This window comes from Vitis vinifera, chromosome 14, assembly GCF_030704535.1.
Source record: "Vitis vinifera cultivar Pinot Noir 40024 chromosome 14, ASM3070453v1".
NCBI classification, from domain to species: domain Eukaryota; kingdom Viridiplantae; phylum Streptophyta; class Magnoliopsida; order Vitales; family Vitaceae; genus Vitis; species Vitis vinifera.
Genome location: NC_081818.1, coordinates 10,539,767 through 10,558,929, shown reverse-complemented (window position 1 = coordinate 10,558,929; position 19,163 = coordinate 10,539,767). Strand labels below are relative to the sequence as shown.

Genomic DNA, 19,163 nt, shown 5'->3' with positions numbered 1-19,163 from the left:
AGACTTTTCATGAATCAAATAAAGATAGCCATAACGCGAGTAATCGTCAATGAAAGTGATAAAATATTGTTGTCCATTCCAAGAAGGGGTAGGAAATGGACCACAAATGTCTGTATGTATCAATTCCAAGACGTCACTGCACCTATTGGCATTCTTTTTCCTCATATTTGTTTGTTTTCCCGTAATGCACTCTATACACACTTGAAAGTCTAAGAAATCAAGTGGATTAAGAATTCCTTCTGACACAAGCCTTTGAATTCGTTGATTTGAAATATGACCCAAACACTTGTGCCATAACATTGATGAATTCTCATTCATTAATTTTCGCTTAATGCCATAATTACTTGAATGCAAGGTTTCATTTCCATTAGTGGCCTTTATGTTCAATTTATATAATTTGTTTGTTAGACTACTTGTACCAACAATATTTGAATTTAGATAAAGACTAACCATTCCATTTCCAAATGAACGACAATATCCAAATTTGTCCAAACATGAAACAGAAATTAAATTCCGTCTAAACGACAGTACTACAAAAGTCTTTTCCAAATCCAATGTACATCCAGAGTCTAATTGTAATCTGAAAAGACCAATAGCCTTGACTACAGCCTTGTTGCCATTTCCCACATAGATGTATCTTTCACCATCAGTTGGCATTCGGCTCCTTAGGCAACCTTGCATAGTGACACTTATGTGAGTAGTTGCACCCGTATCTATCCACCAAGTGTCAGTAGGCACTATAGCTAAATTAATTTCTGAACAAAGAAAGTTGAGAAGTGTACCTTTCTTTTCATGCCAAGCAGTGTATTTGATACATGTCTTCTTCATATGACTAGCCTTCTTGCAAAAGAAACAAGTGATCTCCTTATCTTGTTTCTTCTGCTCCTTTTGCTTTGATGTCCCAGAAACCGTAGTTTGTTTTCCTTTATTATCCCTCTTTCTTTTCTTGTTGGTACCAAATCCCTGAGATGTGGAAGCCAAGTGAGCACTTTCTATCTTTTCTTGCTTCAATCTCTCCTCCTCTTGCACACATTGAGCAATAAGCTCATTCAAAGTCAATTTTTCCTTTTGTGTATTGTAGCTGATTTTGAATGGACTGAATTGTGTAGGCGGAGAGATCAAGACTAAGTGCACGAGTATGTCTTCTGACAACTCTAACTTTAGTGCCTTGAGTCTCGTCACAAGATTAGACATTTCCATAATGTACTCCCTGATATTCTCTTTCCTTTTATATGGCATAGAGACAAGCTTACTAAGAATAGTGCTTGTCTCAACCTTTTCATTTGCAGCGAATCGGTTTGCTATCTGGTCCAAGAATGCCTTGGCTTAGGTTTCCTTATGTATTACACCCCTTATTGCTTCTGGAATTGAGTGCTTCATAATCATTAGACTCATACAATTGGATCGCTCCCATTTTTCCATAGTAGACCTTTGCTCAGCAGTGCTGGCACTAGTAAGATCTGAAGGGCGATCCTCCCTCAATGCAAAGTCTAAATCCATGCATCCAAGCACAATTATGACGTGCTCTTTCCATTTCTTGAAATTTGTGTCGTTAAGCACAGGAATGTTATTAACATTTATAGATATAGAAGATGTTGAATTCATAATAATAAAGCTCACAATCAGTCACATGAGCATCATACATACATGAATAAATAAACATCATGCAAGATACCTAGCACAAACATTAATATTTAGTCTTTGGACAAAAATATTAACTTGTAATTGGCATCCTTATACAAAATTAATTCATAAATATTGACAATAAAATCAAAAACAATATGCTTGTCTTTGGACTAACATATCGAATGCAAGATAAACTTTATATGTCACATATTTATGACTATATTTATTACTATATTAAAATAATCTTCCTTTGGGCCGATTATTTTAAATAATAACAATATGTTTAGATATTGTAAAATAAATAAATTATATAGTATAGGTTACTTTGGCAATCGATATACATAATTCATTTATTTTAAAATATCAAACACAAATATAACAAAAATAATTTAATTAAAATCATTCATCTATTTATTTATGCATAAACTTATGTATATATCCATACCAATTGAAGCATAAAAGCATGTATATATATATATCAATTAAAGCATAAATACAAGAATATATATATGTTCAGTTGTGGCCTTGAAAATAAAGGGGAGCAACCTAGGTCATGGGTTCAAGCTCCCTTGGTGGCCTTTTCTCCATTTTCCACCTTTTTTTTTTTTTTTTTAAATCAAAAACGCCATTCATGGCGTCGGCCTCCAACAGCACGGATTCTAAAGTGGCGCCCCAAGCACGCCCTGAACGGCGCCGGAAGAGGCACCTGTAGTGGCGTCGGAAGAGGCGCCGACAGTGGCGCCCAACGGCGTCTGGGGAAACGCCTTAATGACGCTGCGGACAGCGCCGGAAGTGGCGCCTGAAGGCGCTGGAGCGACGTGCTTTAAACACGCCTGAACCGCACCTCAACGGCGCTGCCTGAGCCGCGCCTCAACAACGCTCAATGGCATTGCAGTGGCACCGTTAACGTGCCCTAACGGCACCTGGAGATGGAGCCTGCAATGGCGCCCCAACGGCGTCTAAACGGTGCTAGAGATGGCGCGGGAGGCAGCGCCTTAGCGACACCGGGAGTGCGCCCTGATGGCGCCTCAACGGCGCCTGGAAAAGCGCCCTAATGGCACCTGAAGGCGCCAAAGTGGGTCGCCTGAACCGTGCATGAAGGCGTTGGAATGGCGCGCTTGAAGGCGTGCCTTAAACCGCACCTGCAATGGCGCCTGCATCGTGCCTCCAAGGCACGTGAACAGCGCCTCCAAAAGGTGCCTAAATTGCCCCTTGACTAGCGCCTTAACGCTGCCGGAGAGACGACCTGAAGGGCGCTACATAACAGCGCCTTTACGGCGTTGAAGAGGCACTTTAACGGCATCTGAGTGGCGCCTGAATTCAATCAAAAGGAAAAAACAAAGGCAGTACAATTTTTTATTGCCCTAATATACCATTTCTAAGTGATTCAACATTGGGCTCTGATACCAATATGTAAGATTCCATATTCTGAACAATGATCATACAGGATCGCATGCTAAATCACATGAATAATATACCATAAATCTCTATGCCAAATGGTACCTACCTGATTCCATTTGTGTGTTTGATGAAGACGGTATGGATCTTCTAAGAGCAACAGAGGGCACCACCTCTTTCACTGTATTCTCTTAGGCAATGGGAACGGGAGAGAGAGGTTCTGTTCTTTCAAAAGGATGTGATAGATCCAAAAGACACAAGCCTAAGCCTTTTATACCCTCCTGCCTTAGGGACCATACCCATTGGTTATTGGGCCTCACGGGCCTTAGGTCCATCATCTAAAGCCCATGATGGCATTGGGCTCTACACATTAGGTGGCCCATACTCAAGATTAAATCAGAAATTGCATGCTAAAAGATAGTTTAATCCTGGACAATGTTTAATATATTGTCGGTCCACATTTATTCTATCACTTCTGATAAGTGTCGTTGACTCCACCAACATCAAAAATACCCCCTTGTCCCCTAGTCCGGAGAGAGTTAGCCATGTCATTCGCGTCAGTCGAGCACGATCAGAACTCTTCCTCCCTGAACATAGCCCTCATTTTGTCCATATACACGCTGAATGTTTCCTTTTCCTCTGCCCCTAACAGCTTTGGCAATTCATATTTCAGAAAAAAGAAATGACATCATCCTCACGGACTGATTCTCCAATTTCCAAAAATCACAGCCTCTTTTCTAAAACCTTCTTATCTCTCTCTTTCCTTCTTCATATCTATCGTGGGCTGAATGCCACCACTTCACAGCCCTCCAACCTTCCTTCAGAGATTTCCTCCAATCCTTTCCATCACTTGCCGAATCATATCCTCCAAAATGTGCTAAAATTCTCCCCAAGGTATGGTCTTAAGCTTCCAAAAAAAAGTGTTGACTTTCCTTCTTCATGGACTCCCCCCTTGGGAACCTCTTCCAATTAAGAAAAACCTTCTTTTCACGTGCCTTCTAGTAAACCTTACCAAAAAGACCACCAAAACTAAATCCTACACCTTTTCATGTCAAAGCACAATCTGGTATCTTCCAAAAACCTTCATTTCCACATGCTAGTCAAATTTGGTACTCTACCATCTTAAAAATGGCATCCTTAGTGTCATATCATACCCATGGACTTCCTTCTTTTTCCAATGGGTTTGGTTCCCTACAAAAGCACAAAATTATTAGATTAAATAAATGAATAAAAGTGATGTTTTAGAAAATGATAAAAAAATGAAAATAATGAAATTGAAAAAAAATAAACAAAATAATAAATAAAATAAAATAATAATAAAAAAATCAAGTGTCATGTAGGCTATGTAAGAATGTCACAAAACCATGCAAACCACACAAAAATGCAATCCATACCAGCCATGAAAACATGCAAAAATTACCTAAAAGGCAACTTAAATGGGCCTAGGCCTAAGTGGGCTTGAGGTGGTGCCTAATCGGCCAAGTGCATCTAAATGGGCCTAGGGTGCTTAAGTAAGCTTAAGGTGCCTAAGTCTAAATTAAGGTTGTCAAGAGTCACAATGGGGTTATATAAATCCCTCAACTAACATCCCTAAGGTGGCTTATAAAATATAGGCCACACGAGTAGTAATGGGCCACCAAGGAATTGTTGTAAAGTACTGAACAAATACCTGATAGAACATGTGCTAGGAGAAGAAAATGGAGGGTCTACACAATGTTTTTTATTTCCTTCATTGAGTTTGCTTTTCTAATGGGTAGGAGATCACAGACCCGAGTTTGGTATCTTGATCTAATATCATAGAATAATGAAATGCAATTGACTCTCTTTAGTGAAATTTGATTCAACCTCAAAATTTTATTTTGAGAGAGCTAGTATTTTCATATGGTTCATAAACTCTTAGTAGTCCTTAATCAAGCTCACATTCTTGGGTTACATTTATTTTGAGAGGGTTTTTAGTATTTAATTATAAGTGTGCAAAAGAGTGCTTTTATATAAGTATAAGGTTGCACATGGACTTATAATTGAATGACTTTAGGGTTTTGTTTTTATACTATTAATTAATTAGCTTAAAAGGCCTAATTAATTAAATAAGACTCATTAGACTAGATTAAGTTACCTAAGCTCTAGTCACTTAAGCCTAGTTAAAAGTCTATATAAACCGGTTTAGGGTTTAAGGTTAGACTAAATATGATCTTCTACTTTGTTTGGAGAGAAACCCTAGCCATCACTCCCTCTAAAGAGAAGCCCACTCTTATCCCTTGGCAAGATGCAAGAGTCATCAAGTGTAAGATTATGATGTGTTCAAGATTTCTACTACTAGAAAAAAGATTTAGGAATCCAAATCCAAAGTTATGCAGTCAAAGAACACCCTAAAGCAATTTTTGAAAAACTATGCATCTTTCGTTGTGCCTAAGATCTTAATTGCATGCAACTTGAATCTAGATCTAAGGATTGTTTTCCTAATAAGGATGTCATTTGACATAATCTATATAGATTGAGACTTAAGGATAGAGAGGTAATCTTAAGAGGTTGATATCTACTACCTTATTAGATTACAAACATAAGTTCATGGGGAACCTGCATGCAATGGACAGTAGATAACATACTCGAGAAATTAATTAATTAATTTGTATTTTGGTTTATAGCCATTGGATATAGAGTATAGTTGAATCTCTTTAATAGAGTATTAGGTTGAGGAAGCTAGTGTTTTTTTATGGGTCTCAATGGTCCCCGCTTGAACCCACATGCTTTGGCATCACACAGTTTAAAGGAAATTTATATCTAATTAGAAATGTGCATAATGGTGCTTAAGCACATAAGTGTTTTTGCATAAGCACAAGATTGCACAAGATCTTATAATTAAGTATTTTTTGTTTCTACTTAGGCTATTTAATTAATTAAATTATAATGGGTTAATTAATTAAATAGGACCCATTAGGACTAGATTAAGTGTCCCAAAGCCCATGAGACAGGTCCTAGTCACTCAAGCTTAATTATCTGTTTTTATAAACCCTCTTAGGGTTTAAGGTTGGACAATCTTTATATTTTTCCATTCATTGGAGGGAAATCATGGCACCATACCTACTAAGAAAAGAAGCTCATACTTCTCATGTGCCTAGATCTAGATAGAGAGCCATCAGGTGGAGGACTCCCTTGCTTTTCGAGAGAGCTTCTACAACTTAGTAAAAAGGTTTGGGAACATCCAAACTCAAAGATATGATATTTAACACCCTTGAGAATTTTTAATGATAATTAATTCCACTACATCTAGGATCTTAGAAGCATGCTCCTCTTTCTATTGATCTAGTGATCCTAACACTAACCACATTCTAAAGATGCATGTTAAGAATTTTTTTTAAAATATGATAGAGAAGGTAGTTAAAATTTTCATGGACAACCTAACGATCTTCATAAATGACTTTGATGGTTGTTTGAATAATCTTAAGAAGGTTTTAGAAAGATGTGAGGAAACTAATCTGGTTTTGAATTGAAAGAAATGCCAATTCATGGTTTCCTCTAGCATAGCATTAAGCCATGTGACTTCTAAAAAGAAAATAAAGGTGGATAAAGCTAAGATAAATACAATAGCTAACCTGCTGACACCTACATGTGTGAGGAATATTAGATCCTTCCTTAGCCATGATGGTTTTTACAAAAGATTCATAAAGGATTTTTAGTAAAACAAACTGGTATCTTCTTTGACTTTTGCCCCTTTTATCCAACCTCAAATTGGTCTCAACCATTTGAACTCACATGTGATGCAAGTGATTATGTAATAAGATTGGTATCGCCATGTGATATATTTTGCAAGACCGACCTTAAATGATGCTCAAATCAACTACATAGCTATTGAGAAAGAGTAGTCGGCAATCTCCTTTGTGTTAGATAAGTACAAGCTATGTGATAATCTCCCCAATAACAATATTCATTAATCACACAACCCTAAAGTACTTGTTTTCAAATAAAGATAAAAAGGCAAGATAAGATGTATTTTATTGTTACAAGAATTTGATTTAGTGGTTAAAGACAAAAAAAGAGTTGAAAATATGGTGGTTGATCACATTCCAGATTCCCTTCTCATCAATAAGCAGTTTCATGAATCTATTAATGTCAGCCAATTTTCCCCAACCAACTCTTTAGGAAGCGTGCACCTAATGAATAAATAGAGGATTTTCTTCCCATGTGCTCCTATGAGGCATGTGAAGGGCACTTTTCAACTAGGAAGGTAGCCCTGAAAATTTTTTCAAGTCAAGTTTTGCCGGCCCCGCGTTTTTTTAAGGATGCTTTTGTATATTGCAAGGCCCATGACAAATGTCAATCAATGGGGGATCTCCCAAATAAAAAATAAAAAACCCTAGCACTTATGAGATGTATTATCTCATCTTTTACAAAGATTAAGGTGGTATTTGTTTTTTGGTTGAATAGAAAAAGTCAAAACATTTGACTTTTTCTATTCAGTTAAAAGTAACATGTTGACATCATCTAATATAACTAAACTGAACCTATTGATAACAAATTCATTTTAACTATATTGGATAATGTCAATAAATTATTTTTAATTGAATAAAAAAAGTCAAATATCTTAACTTTTTCTATTCAGCCAAAAAGCAAATATCACGTAAGACTTTATTTAACAGTAGTATTAAAAAACAGTTAGAATATAAAAAAATGTTTAAAAAAAATGTGGGTATTTGATCAAATTTAAAAAGTACTTTTAAAAGTTGGAAAATTACTTATAATAATTCTTTAAAAAATATTAATAAATGATTTTTCCAAAAACACTTTGAAAACACTTTGGTACATGTACTCTTAACTCTCTCTTAAACCCAAGCAAAGCGTTCTAACTGGGCCCAATATAACTCAGCCGCAGCTGTCCACCTTCATAAATCAACGACAATCTACTGCACCTCACAATTCAAGATCCACAGAGTCACCCACCAATGCATCATTATGGGGATGCATTAAACCTCCGTCCTTAAAAGCGTGAAAATACCAAGTCCCCTCCTGCTAATTGTTGGCTCCGGACAAGTCTGACTTTTACACCAACCTCATTAACCACTTCAATGTAGCCTAAATTTTCGGGTAGTGGTGGGAGAGCTTGTCACAAATAGTATTTAGTGCACAAAATTTTAATTGCTAATCCAAATATGTATCCAAATATTTAAACAGATTTTTTTATTTGATTTAAAATTCAATATTACGCCAACCTCATTAACCACTTCAAAGTATTTTGTTTTTTACTTTTATCTTTTAAAATAAATACTCTTATTTTCTATTTTAAATAAATTTACATTCATATTTTAATTTTATTTATTTATTTATTTATTTATTTATTTATTTTGAATGTAAGAGGACAACTTAATAAAAGGGAATTATTTAAAGATGTAATGACTACCTTAAAATAAAAAGATCTAAAAAAATCATTTTTAAAAAGTTAGGTCTATATGGCCATATTTTCTAAAACTTATTTTTTAAAATTATTTTTAAGTTAAAAAATAAAAATATTTTCTTGTATTTACTAAAAATAAATGTATTTGATACGTGGTTTTTAAAAAAAAAAAACAAAAAATTTAAATATAGTTGTTTTTATAAATAATTTTTCTAATGCTATTTTATAAAAAACTTGTAAATTCAATTTTTGTATATTAATTAAATTTAATTAAGGTCATTTAAAAAAATAATTATCTCACTTATGAAAAAGTGTATATATTTTAAAATATTTTTAAATTGACAAAGAAAAAACAATTTATAAAATTTGAGGTTTTTTTATGTTTTTTTTAAATTAGTAAGTTAAAACCCATTTTTCCCTTAGATTTAGGGAATAAATTTAATCAAACAAGTCTTATTTAATTTGAATTATTGAGGATAAAATTTGGTCTATGACTATTTCATATTAATTAGATTAGTTTTGAATTTTATGATTCTCTAGTATTATTAATTAGATCAATTTTTTAAATTTAAATTATTTTTAAAAAGTAGCAAACTTAATTTGGAATCGACTTATGATTGAAAATATTCTGTTCAAAAGAAATTTAAAAAAAAAAAAAAGAAAACACACCACAAAGAGATTGTATTTGAAGATTTTACATAATTAGGCGATGGCGAAAATGAAAGAAGAAAGAGGTTGTTTTACTTAAGTTGCTTTTTACAAGTTCTGAAAATACTTTTTCATGTTTTTATTTTTAAAAATATTAAAATCTAAAAAATAATTTCTATTTATTTTTAATATCAATGATTAATTCTTAAAAACTGTTTTCAAATAATAAAGGTTAAATAATGCTATATATATTTTTTAAATATAAAAACACTATTTAAATCACAAATTTAAACAAATTCTAAGTGAATTATCTATTTTATCTTTTAAGAACCAGTCTTTTTTTATTTCATCAAACAAGTTAATTATAAAAAAAAAAAAAATGACTGTGGAAATGACTTTGAGGGGCTAAAATAAAGTTTGAAAAGGAGTCCATAATGAAATCCTATTTGTGATCTACCATATCACATTTGAGCTCATTCTTGTCATCTATTGAGAAATATTTTAACAGAAAAAAATAATTAAATTAAGTGTGGTCCAAAGTGAGCTAGAAAGGAGCCATGCAAAAAATAAAAAAGAAAAAAAAAATATTTAAAGTGGAAGACAGCTAAGTGAGTTGAGGGATGTTGCATATTTGTATCTTTTAGGACTAGGAAGCTCCCTCCTTACCTTACGAAAGCGATTTGCGTGTGAATAAATACAAATTAGTAATGCTTCCTATGCTGTTTCTACATATATATATATATATATAGAGAGAGAGAGAGAGAGAGAGAGAGGGGGGGGGGGGGGGGAGCCTTATTTACTTCCAAAAACAAAAAATAAGAAGATATTTCCACCTACATGTATCATCAAAAAATTTATTCTACTTATTAATAGAAGATAACGTCATTTATATAGTTTTCAATGTATTTTATTTTTTTTAATATTTGTTAATTAAATAATATGTAAGAAAAATATTACATATATTTATTTGAATTTGATTTTTTTTATTTTTATTAAATTTTATTAAATAAAAAAGAAGAGTGGATAATGTTTTTGTGTTTAAATGGGAGAATTATGTTTTGGGGGTAGATGGGTCCATAAATTAACAAAAGGTCCATGCAACTCTTCAAATTGAGCCCAAGACGCAATGAAAGTATGGAAATTAAGTTAAAGGATATCATCTTTCAATATTTCCAACAATGCCCTTTGTTGATTTTGAGAAAAAAAAATTAATATTTTTGAAAAATATTTTTATTTAATTTAATATTTTTAAAAAATACTTTTATGTAATTTAATATTTTTTTAAATACTTTTATTTAATTTAATATTTTTTTAAATACTTTTATTTAATTTAATATTTTTTAAAAATAAATTTATTTAATTTAATATTTAAAAAATATTTAATTTAATATTTTTTAAATACTTTAATTTAATTTAATATTTTTGAAAAAAAATTTAATTTAATATTTTTGAAAAAAATTTAATTTAATATTTTTGAAAAAAAAAATTATTTAATTTAATATTTTTGAAAACTACTTTTATTTAATTTAGTATTTTTGAAAAAAAAATTATTGAAAAAAAATTATTTAACTTAATTTTATAAAATATTTTATATATGTTCTTAAAGGGTATATTTGTCCGTTACTATTTCATATCCTTCAATTCAATTTGAAGAGTTATATGGACATTTTGTTAATTTGGGGGTCCATCTACTCCCAAAAGATAATTCTCCCTAAACAAAAACAACATGAATTTAATAAAAAAAAAAGAGTGATTTTGAAAATTTTAAGATTTAAATGCTTAATTAATCATTTTTGTCTTTTTAATAGTATAATTTAAATTTGTAGTAATGTATGTATTAAAATAAATATTCAAAAAATGTAAATTAATTAAAATTTTAGTTAAGTGGGTGAATTGAATTTGAATATAAATGAAAAAATTAGGGTATTGTGAAGCATACTTTGAGCGTGTTTGGTTCGTAAAAATGAGGAATGAGAATGAAAATTTTATTGTCATTTATATTTCCTTTTGAATATAAATGAATTTGGTAATTAATTCTAATTCTTGTATTTGAATGCATATAAGAATATAAGGTTTGAATGATAATTTGTTTCGATTTTAGTGTAAGTAAAAATGGGAATAAAAATGAAAAAAAAATTGTTCATATGGTTTAAAATATTTTTTTTTAATTTTTATTTTAAAAAATCTCATAGTATACATAGTTTGAAATAATTTTTTATTTTCATTTAAAAAAATTCATTTGAGAGTTTTTTTTTGTTAAATAATAAAACCCTATTTGAAATAATAGGTTTAAAAAAAGTTTACATCATTATAAAACCATAATAAAATTTGATTTAAATAATTTATTTCAAATAAGAATTAACACAAATTAATTATATATTGTTTTACCTTTTATCCAATATAATGATAACGCATTTATTATTAAAATTCAAACGTTAAATTATTGATAATGAGTAATCATAATAAATTTGGATTAAAATTTTCTTTTTTGAAATATTGTTTTGCAAAAACTTAAAAATTGCGATGAATATAAAAAACAACATCACTCAAACATCTTTATGTGAATTAATAAGTATTAATATTATGTAATAAAGAAAATCATAAATTTAAAATATAGTTTATGTTTTAAAAATCATTTAAAAATAAGTGAATATAAATTTGTTATTAATTTATATTTAAATTTTTTTCTATTAGTAAAATATTAAAATATATATATATATACTTTACTAGCTGACATGCCTTGCACGTGATTTTTAACTTTAAATAATTGTAATAAAAATTTTTAAAAAAAATTAAATGAAGACATAATAATTCCTTATAAATAAATCCCATGGCATAAGTATGAATAAATTATTAAACCATTCTACAAAATTAACTCCTCAGGTAATAAAATGGGAGATTATTAAGTAAATGTTGGATGCATTTCCTATTTTTATTTTTTAAAATAAAAAGTCTCATATATTGTATAGAAATTTTTATTTAAAAATAGGTAATACTTTATGTACTCGAAAATTTTTAAAATTTAAGGCAATAAAAAATCAAAAGTTTTTAAAATTTAAAAAAAAAAAAAGTGTTTAAGAAACTAACTGTATTAAGTAATTTAAATTAAATTGACAATTTTGTTCTATCTATCCTAATTTACACTCTTTTGAACTTTCGATGTTGCTATAGAAATCAATTGGAATTAAATAAGTATGGTTAAGTGAGAAGAATGAGCTAAAAGACATAGAGTGAACTTATGCCAATTGGGAATAAAATTAATTGGAAGAAACTTTAAATTGAGAATTTAGAAAGAAAATTATTCAAATTTGGAAGGGAATTTTAAATTGAGAATTTAAAAAGGCCATCCTTCAACATCTTTTAAGAAATTTAGAAAGAATTTAAATTAAGAATTTCAAAGGAAATTTTTTTGCAAATCTTGTTGAAGTTAAACTATGAAATCTTTCCAATTTTTTTTTTTTTTTAAAAAAAATTCCTAAGTTTTTATTTTTTATTTTTTTGGTAAATATTATTTCTAAATTGATTACAAGTCCATTGAGTTTTCTCTAATATATAATTATCGGGAGAGTTCTTTTAAGATTTCATGTACCTAAATTTTAAATTCATTATTCTTATTCTTGGGTACATGAGAGAGATTCGCATTCGTGAAAAGTATAAGCATAAATTAAGTATAGGTTTTAGAAAATAAGTCTCAAGGAGCAACAACCGTCAAGTAAATCTTGGACCCTATGTTTTTACATTTGCAAAATAGTGATTTTGTGAGTAGTTTTCTATGTAAAATCTTTTATATATTATGCATTATCGTTTCTTTTCTCTTCCCAATATCAAAAGAGAAAGTTAACAATAATAATTTTTATTCTAAAATGATAGAACACCTATTTACCCCATTTAGGTATTTCATAAATGAGATCTACAGACTTTCAAAAAGCATATGGTAAATTTCTCTAAAATTTTATACTTTGTGTAAAAATTTCTATTTTTAATAATAAAAAATAGAAAATGCATCCGAAGCCATCAAACATCTCTAAATATCTAATTAAGAATAATTTAATAAATACATGTTAACATAAGTTATTTGTCATGTTTGCAAAGATGAAGGTTATTCTTCTAAATATGTGATTATTTCATTATTTTTAATCAATTTAAGAAAAAAAGAGGAAAAAAGTAGGTTTTGACTCACTTATTTGAAAAAACATAGAAAAATCAACCTTTAACTTTTATAAATCAATTTTATCTTTATTCATTTAAAAAAATGTAAAAATATATCAAAAGAGGAAATATATAAAAGTTGAGGTTCCTTTTTTTATATTTGTTTTCAAATTAATGAATCAAAACCCATATTTTCAAAAAAAAAAAAAAAAAAAAGAGCTTAAATAGAGTCCAAGGGGGCCGGGAAAGAAGTGTGTGTTTAGCTCAAAGGATTTTATTTATTTTTTTGCATTTAGAAATTCTTTTAAAGAATATTCATATTAAAAGTAAGGATAATTTTGATATTTTTAAAAAGTTAGTCAAGTCAAAATATGACTTATGTTTGAAAGACGTTTTAAAAATTGAATAAATTGTAAGTAAAAACTTGTGTTTAAAGGCTTTATTTACTTATTAGAAAATTTGAAGAAAAATATAAGGGATGTCATGGTAGCAGAAGCTTTAATGCAAACAACTATGCTTGCATTTATAGATATAAAAAAAAATCATTTCGCTATATCATATAAAATATTATAGAGACAGAGCTTCACATTCCATTAGTGTCTCACATCTCTATCCCTCATGTATAGTTTTTACAAGTTCATCTTTATCTTATAACTTTTTCCGTTATTTCTTATAATATTTATAAATATATTCATAATAGCTTTTAAAAAAATCTATTATTACACTAATATATTTAGAAAATGCTTTGTAAATTTTTTTTTAAAGGTCTATTTTAATTAGGATTTTTACTTTTCAACATCGAAAAAATAAAACATAAAAAAATAAAAAAATAAAAAAAGAATAAAATATGAGAAAAATAAAAAATAAAATAAAATTAATAAATTATTTTTATTTACTACTATAAATTTGCTTGACTTATTGTGGATCCTACATTTTCGCTCAATGTATTCCCACTCGACTGTGAAACTCGCTTTTTTATTTGTGTTGGTGAAATTTTGATTTTTAGAAAAAGACTTGGAGTCGCCACCTATTTTTGTTTTATTTTTGAAGGAAAAAACAAAATAAGAAAAAAAAACTCTAAGTGTGACTCCTTATTTGAAAAATAAGGTTTATAGAAAATCAAAGTCAGGTTCGGGGGTCAGGTTACTTATTAGGAAGGTACGACGAAAGACTGAAACACCTCTCTAAGTTCCTAAAAATAGGTCTCTACTAAATAAGGTGATGCAAGCATGACAATTAACTAGGAAATCAATAGATACCAATGAAATAATCATACACCACAAATCAAACATGCATAGAGAATGGCCAATGAGAGAGTGCATGCGTACCTTGGCAGTAAACGATAATGCGTTATAATAAAATGAGGTTAGTGCACAATAATGAGTATAAAATATATCACATGCATATCAAAGAGTAAGGTAAAGATCAGGCGAAATTCATTAAGTATAACAGTTGACAATTAGAAGAGACAACTCATATATAGGGCCCCCACCAAAGCACAATTGATTTTGCATGAATTAATCCCATAAATTCCATTGTTTTAGAATTATGAAAATTGCATTCATGCTTATTAAAAATCAAGAAAAACAGAAAATTATTTTAAAATCAAAGGAAATTTTTGAAAGTGCTTATCTAAAAGGAAATGTAACAAGTTTATTTTAAAAACGAGATTTTTAGTGACTTAAAACTCTAATGAAGGATGAAAAGTGGTAGAATTAAAGAATATTTGAAAATTGGAGTGGAATTAAAATTATTTGATAGAAAACTATATTTCTGAAAAATATTTGAAAATTGAAATCTTAAAAATTAAATTTAAAAAGGAATTTAAAAAAAAATTGAAAATAGGAGTTTTGAAAATTGGAATTTTGGAAAAGTATTTGGAAATGGAAATTTTGAAATTTGGAATTTTGGAGAATTAAATTTAGGAATTGAAGTTTTGAAGATTAAATTTAGAAATTGGAATTTTGAAAAATTATTTGATAATGGAAATTTGGGGAAATTATTTTTAAAATCAAAGAGGAAGAATGACACGTGGCTACTATGGTTGCATGCCAAAGGGGGCATAGAATGTTTTCTCCTGTAGCTTCTTTTTCCCTCATCAAACTCTGCAAGTGGGTGAAACCTACTGCACTACTGGCAGAACCTTTGCATCTGCTTCCCAACTAAGGCTTTGGATAGTTGCTGTTGTTGATGCTACTGTTGTTCAACCTCTTGTCTTGCCTTTGCAATGACCCTATCATGCACAAGCACGTACTCCTCAAGCTTTTGGACTAGCTTTTTGGCGTTTGGAGCTGACACAATGATATGGCGCTGTGAAGGCTTGATGAAGCCATCATCCACTGCCTTGTCAATGAAGGTGAGCAGGTAGTTGTAGTAGCCATCCACATTGAGAAAACCAACTGGTTTGTCATGGATTCCAAGTTGTGCTCAGGTGATGACTTCCAATAATTCTTTTAGAGTTCCATTCCCACTTGGTAAGGCAATTAAGCAATCAGAATGACGGGTCATTTATGCTTTTCTTTGGTATGCGTCGACCACATGCCTATCCTTTCCAACAGTCTCTCCAATTATCTCTTTGCACATCAGAGTTCCGGGAATGCTCCTAAGAACATGTCCTCTACCACGATGAACAACTTGGGAAACCAGACCTATCAAGTCAATACTCCTACCTCCATGCACAAGGTCCAGCCTCCTCGCTGTTGACAGTGGATGTGATAAATGAGGGGTGATTAGATGAGCATTGAGACTTTATGCACATGGGAAGGGAAAGGAAAGGAAATGAACCTAAAACAAGCTAGGTGGTGGGTTTAGGAAGATGATGAGCTGAACGGGATGAATGTGTCGTGGTGATCCGATTTAATGGATATGAATGATGGGACCTAATGGGTATTGTTGAGGTCTCGCGTCCCTGGTGATCCACGTAGTTGCCAAATGGATGGACGCACGATCTCAACCAATATAGATTCCTGGTTCAGTCGTTCCTACAAAAGGCGTCCGGATAGGGTGTCCGGACACACCCTCCGATGGTTTTGTCAGCCATGGTTAGAGAGATAAATCAGTTGGTCTTTTACTAGGTATCACAAGCTTACCTTCCTCTTTGTGTGAAGGTCCATATATATAGCGTTTAGGAGCTTTGTTTCTCTCTTTAATGGTGGGGAGATATTTTGGTTTGTCATGATGCCTCTAGGTGGTGGCAGAGCCATCATCACCCTACGGGCGGCTGATAGAGATCGTGGGAGGCGCCGTGGTTGTCAGAGATCGTTGGAGGTGACTTGCCATCATTTCATTCCTGTCCTTTCACTCTGTAGGTGGCGGAACGTGGGCCGTGGCAGGCTGTTGGAATGATGTGCAAGACCTACTTACTTCAGTCAACGATCCGGACAAAACATATCCGGTCAGGATATGTCGGTCATCCGGATGTGATGCTTGCGAGTGTCGTATGCCTCTCCCTGAGGAAGTCCGGATAGGAGAAGCGCGCCACGTGTCCTCTTGGGGAAATCCGGATGGGGATCATCAGGATAGAAATGTGTGCCACGTGCCATCAGGAAATGTGTGCCACGCGTCATCAGGGGAAGGGGTCCCTACAGGTATGAAAGATGTGGGTTATAGTGGTGGAGTGGGTGGTGGAAGGTAGTGAGAGAAATGGGTTTAGTGTGTATGAAAGATAGGGGAGTGGTGGAATGGTGATGGGTATGGTGGGTATGAAGAATGAGGATCGGTGGGTATGAAAGGTAGGAAGGTTAGTTAAGTGTGAAAGAAGTTGAAGGTGGGAATGTGGTGATGGGTTTGGTGGATGGGTTTGATGGATATGAGGGATGGAAAGATGAAGATGACCATGTGCTCAAGATTCCATGTATGTGGGAGGATAAAAAATAAACGAATGAGGAATGAATGGAATGGGTGGTAGAAGGTGGTGAGGGAAGTAGGTTTAATGGGTATTGAGAGGTGGAGGCATGGGTGGTGTGGTTAGGGAAGTGATGCGCATGAATGGTGATAGGTATGGTGGGTATGGTGGGTATGTTGGGTAAGAGGTATGATTAGTGGATCAGAGATTGAGAACTATTGTGTAGCATGTAACTTCCCATTTCTCCTTGCAGAAGCCAGCTATGTTGAGTTTGGACGTGGTCTAAAAACAACCAAAGGCGGTCCATTCAGCAGCCTTGTTAAGGTTGACATCCTTAAATACAAGAATGAGACTCTTTCCACCAAGCTCCAATGGAACCGGCTTCATCAATTGAGTTCCAACTGTCATGATCTTGCTCCTTGTAACAATGCTTTCAGTAAATGCAATCTTGTCAACATGGGGGTGAGATACCAATGGAGCACCAACTTCAGAGCCTAGGCCTGTCAGAATATTAAGGACGCTAGGTGGCATACCCACTTTTATACACACATCAACCAACTCTAAACAAATCGCAGAAGCTAACTCATATGGTTTTAGTATTGCTATGCAACCAATAGCTAGGGCAAGAGTCACTTTCCACGTAACCACCATCTGTCCTCTTCAAGTCATTAAAAACCTTTTTCCACCCAGGAACTAGCTTCTTACATTGTCCACACCATGCCGAGGAAGAGTACAGGCCACCAATCAATTCAGAAATAGATTCCTATGCATTAGTTCCTTCTCAATTGATCAATGTAGCATCCTTAGTGATGAACTGATCCAAATCAACCATAGCAATAGTATTTCCACAAGACATAGCTTGAGCAGTTTCCTGCTTCTTTCCTATCCAAGGTCTCTGCACAGACTCCAAATCATATAGGAACTTCAGCAGTTCTTTCTTAGCTTTCAGACAATAAACCAACCCTTGATAGCACAATCACCCATCCCTCAACAAACTGAAAAACCTTTTTGGCCCAAGTGATACACCTTACCTTCTTCAGCTACACCAATACAAGATCCCAAGCTTACTACCAAATAAGCTAGGAGCAGTTTCTTAGAGCAAGCGAGATCTATCCACAGGTTCTTCATCCCTGAGAGGTCATGCTTGCCAGGGTTTATAATCAAAACAAATTGCATTTAAGGCCTCTTTCATTCTGGGACTTGACTCATTGCTGTAGATATATAGTCCTCAAATCCTAGAGCATCTTGAAGCTTCTCAGGCAATGACAACTCAGAACAATAGGCTCAAGGGAGATATCATTTGCAACATGCCCCAAGGAAGGAAAGAAAAGAAACCAGAACAGGGAAGAATGCATTTAAAAAGAAAGAAAGACAAATAATCCAAAGCAAGCAACATTAAGCTTGAAAACCAGGTGGGACATCAAAATAGATCTAAGGATAATACTAACAATAGCGAAACTTCCAGCAAAATCTCAGTAAAGCCAAGTGACACACAAACAGAATTATATGAACAAAACATGAATCAACAATATCAAAGCCCATTGATAATTCAGGCCTCAGCTGAAGACATATAAATCACCAGCCCCCCACATCCAAACCAAAGAAATAGTAACTAGAAATAACAAAAAAAAAGAAAAAAAGAAAAAAAATGGAATTATAAATTGATAAAGAAAAAAACAGGGAGTTTACAACATCATACTTGAGAATGCTCCATTCTTCTCCCTCAGTTTCTTCTCGAATTTTTTCTCTAGTTCGTTTTTCTTCCTATAGCTCCCTCTCTCTCTCAAAACCTCCGAAAATCCATCACACATGGACAACCCTCCTCCTCTGCTGCTTGCTCTGTTTTTTTTTTTTTTTTTTTCTTTTTATCAGCTTCTCTTATCTTTTCTTGCAAGCTTCTAACAACTCCATTACTCACCCTTCAACAAGTCCCCATCCTCAACCACCACCATGGCAAGGTGGCCATATGTCCTATGGAGCTCGTTCATACAAGTCGTCCCCCACTCCTCCAAAATGTTCAGCTCCTCCCAAGGTGATATGAAATACCCTTTGGTGTTATTAAATAAAACAATAATAATAATAATAATAAACAAATAGGATTTGGTATGC

General features: G+C 32.4%; 1 pseudogene; it reads right to left on the bottom strand.

Moving 5' to 3' along the window:
* Positions 1–15,403: 15,403 nt before the first annotated feature.
* Positions 15,404–17,705, bottom strand: LOC100255392 (cytokinin riboside 5'-monophosphate phosphoribohydrolase LOG5-like; annotated as a pseudogene).
* Positions 17,706–19,163: the final 1,458 nt, after the last annotated feature.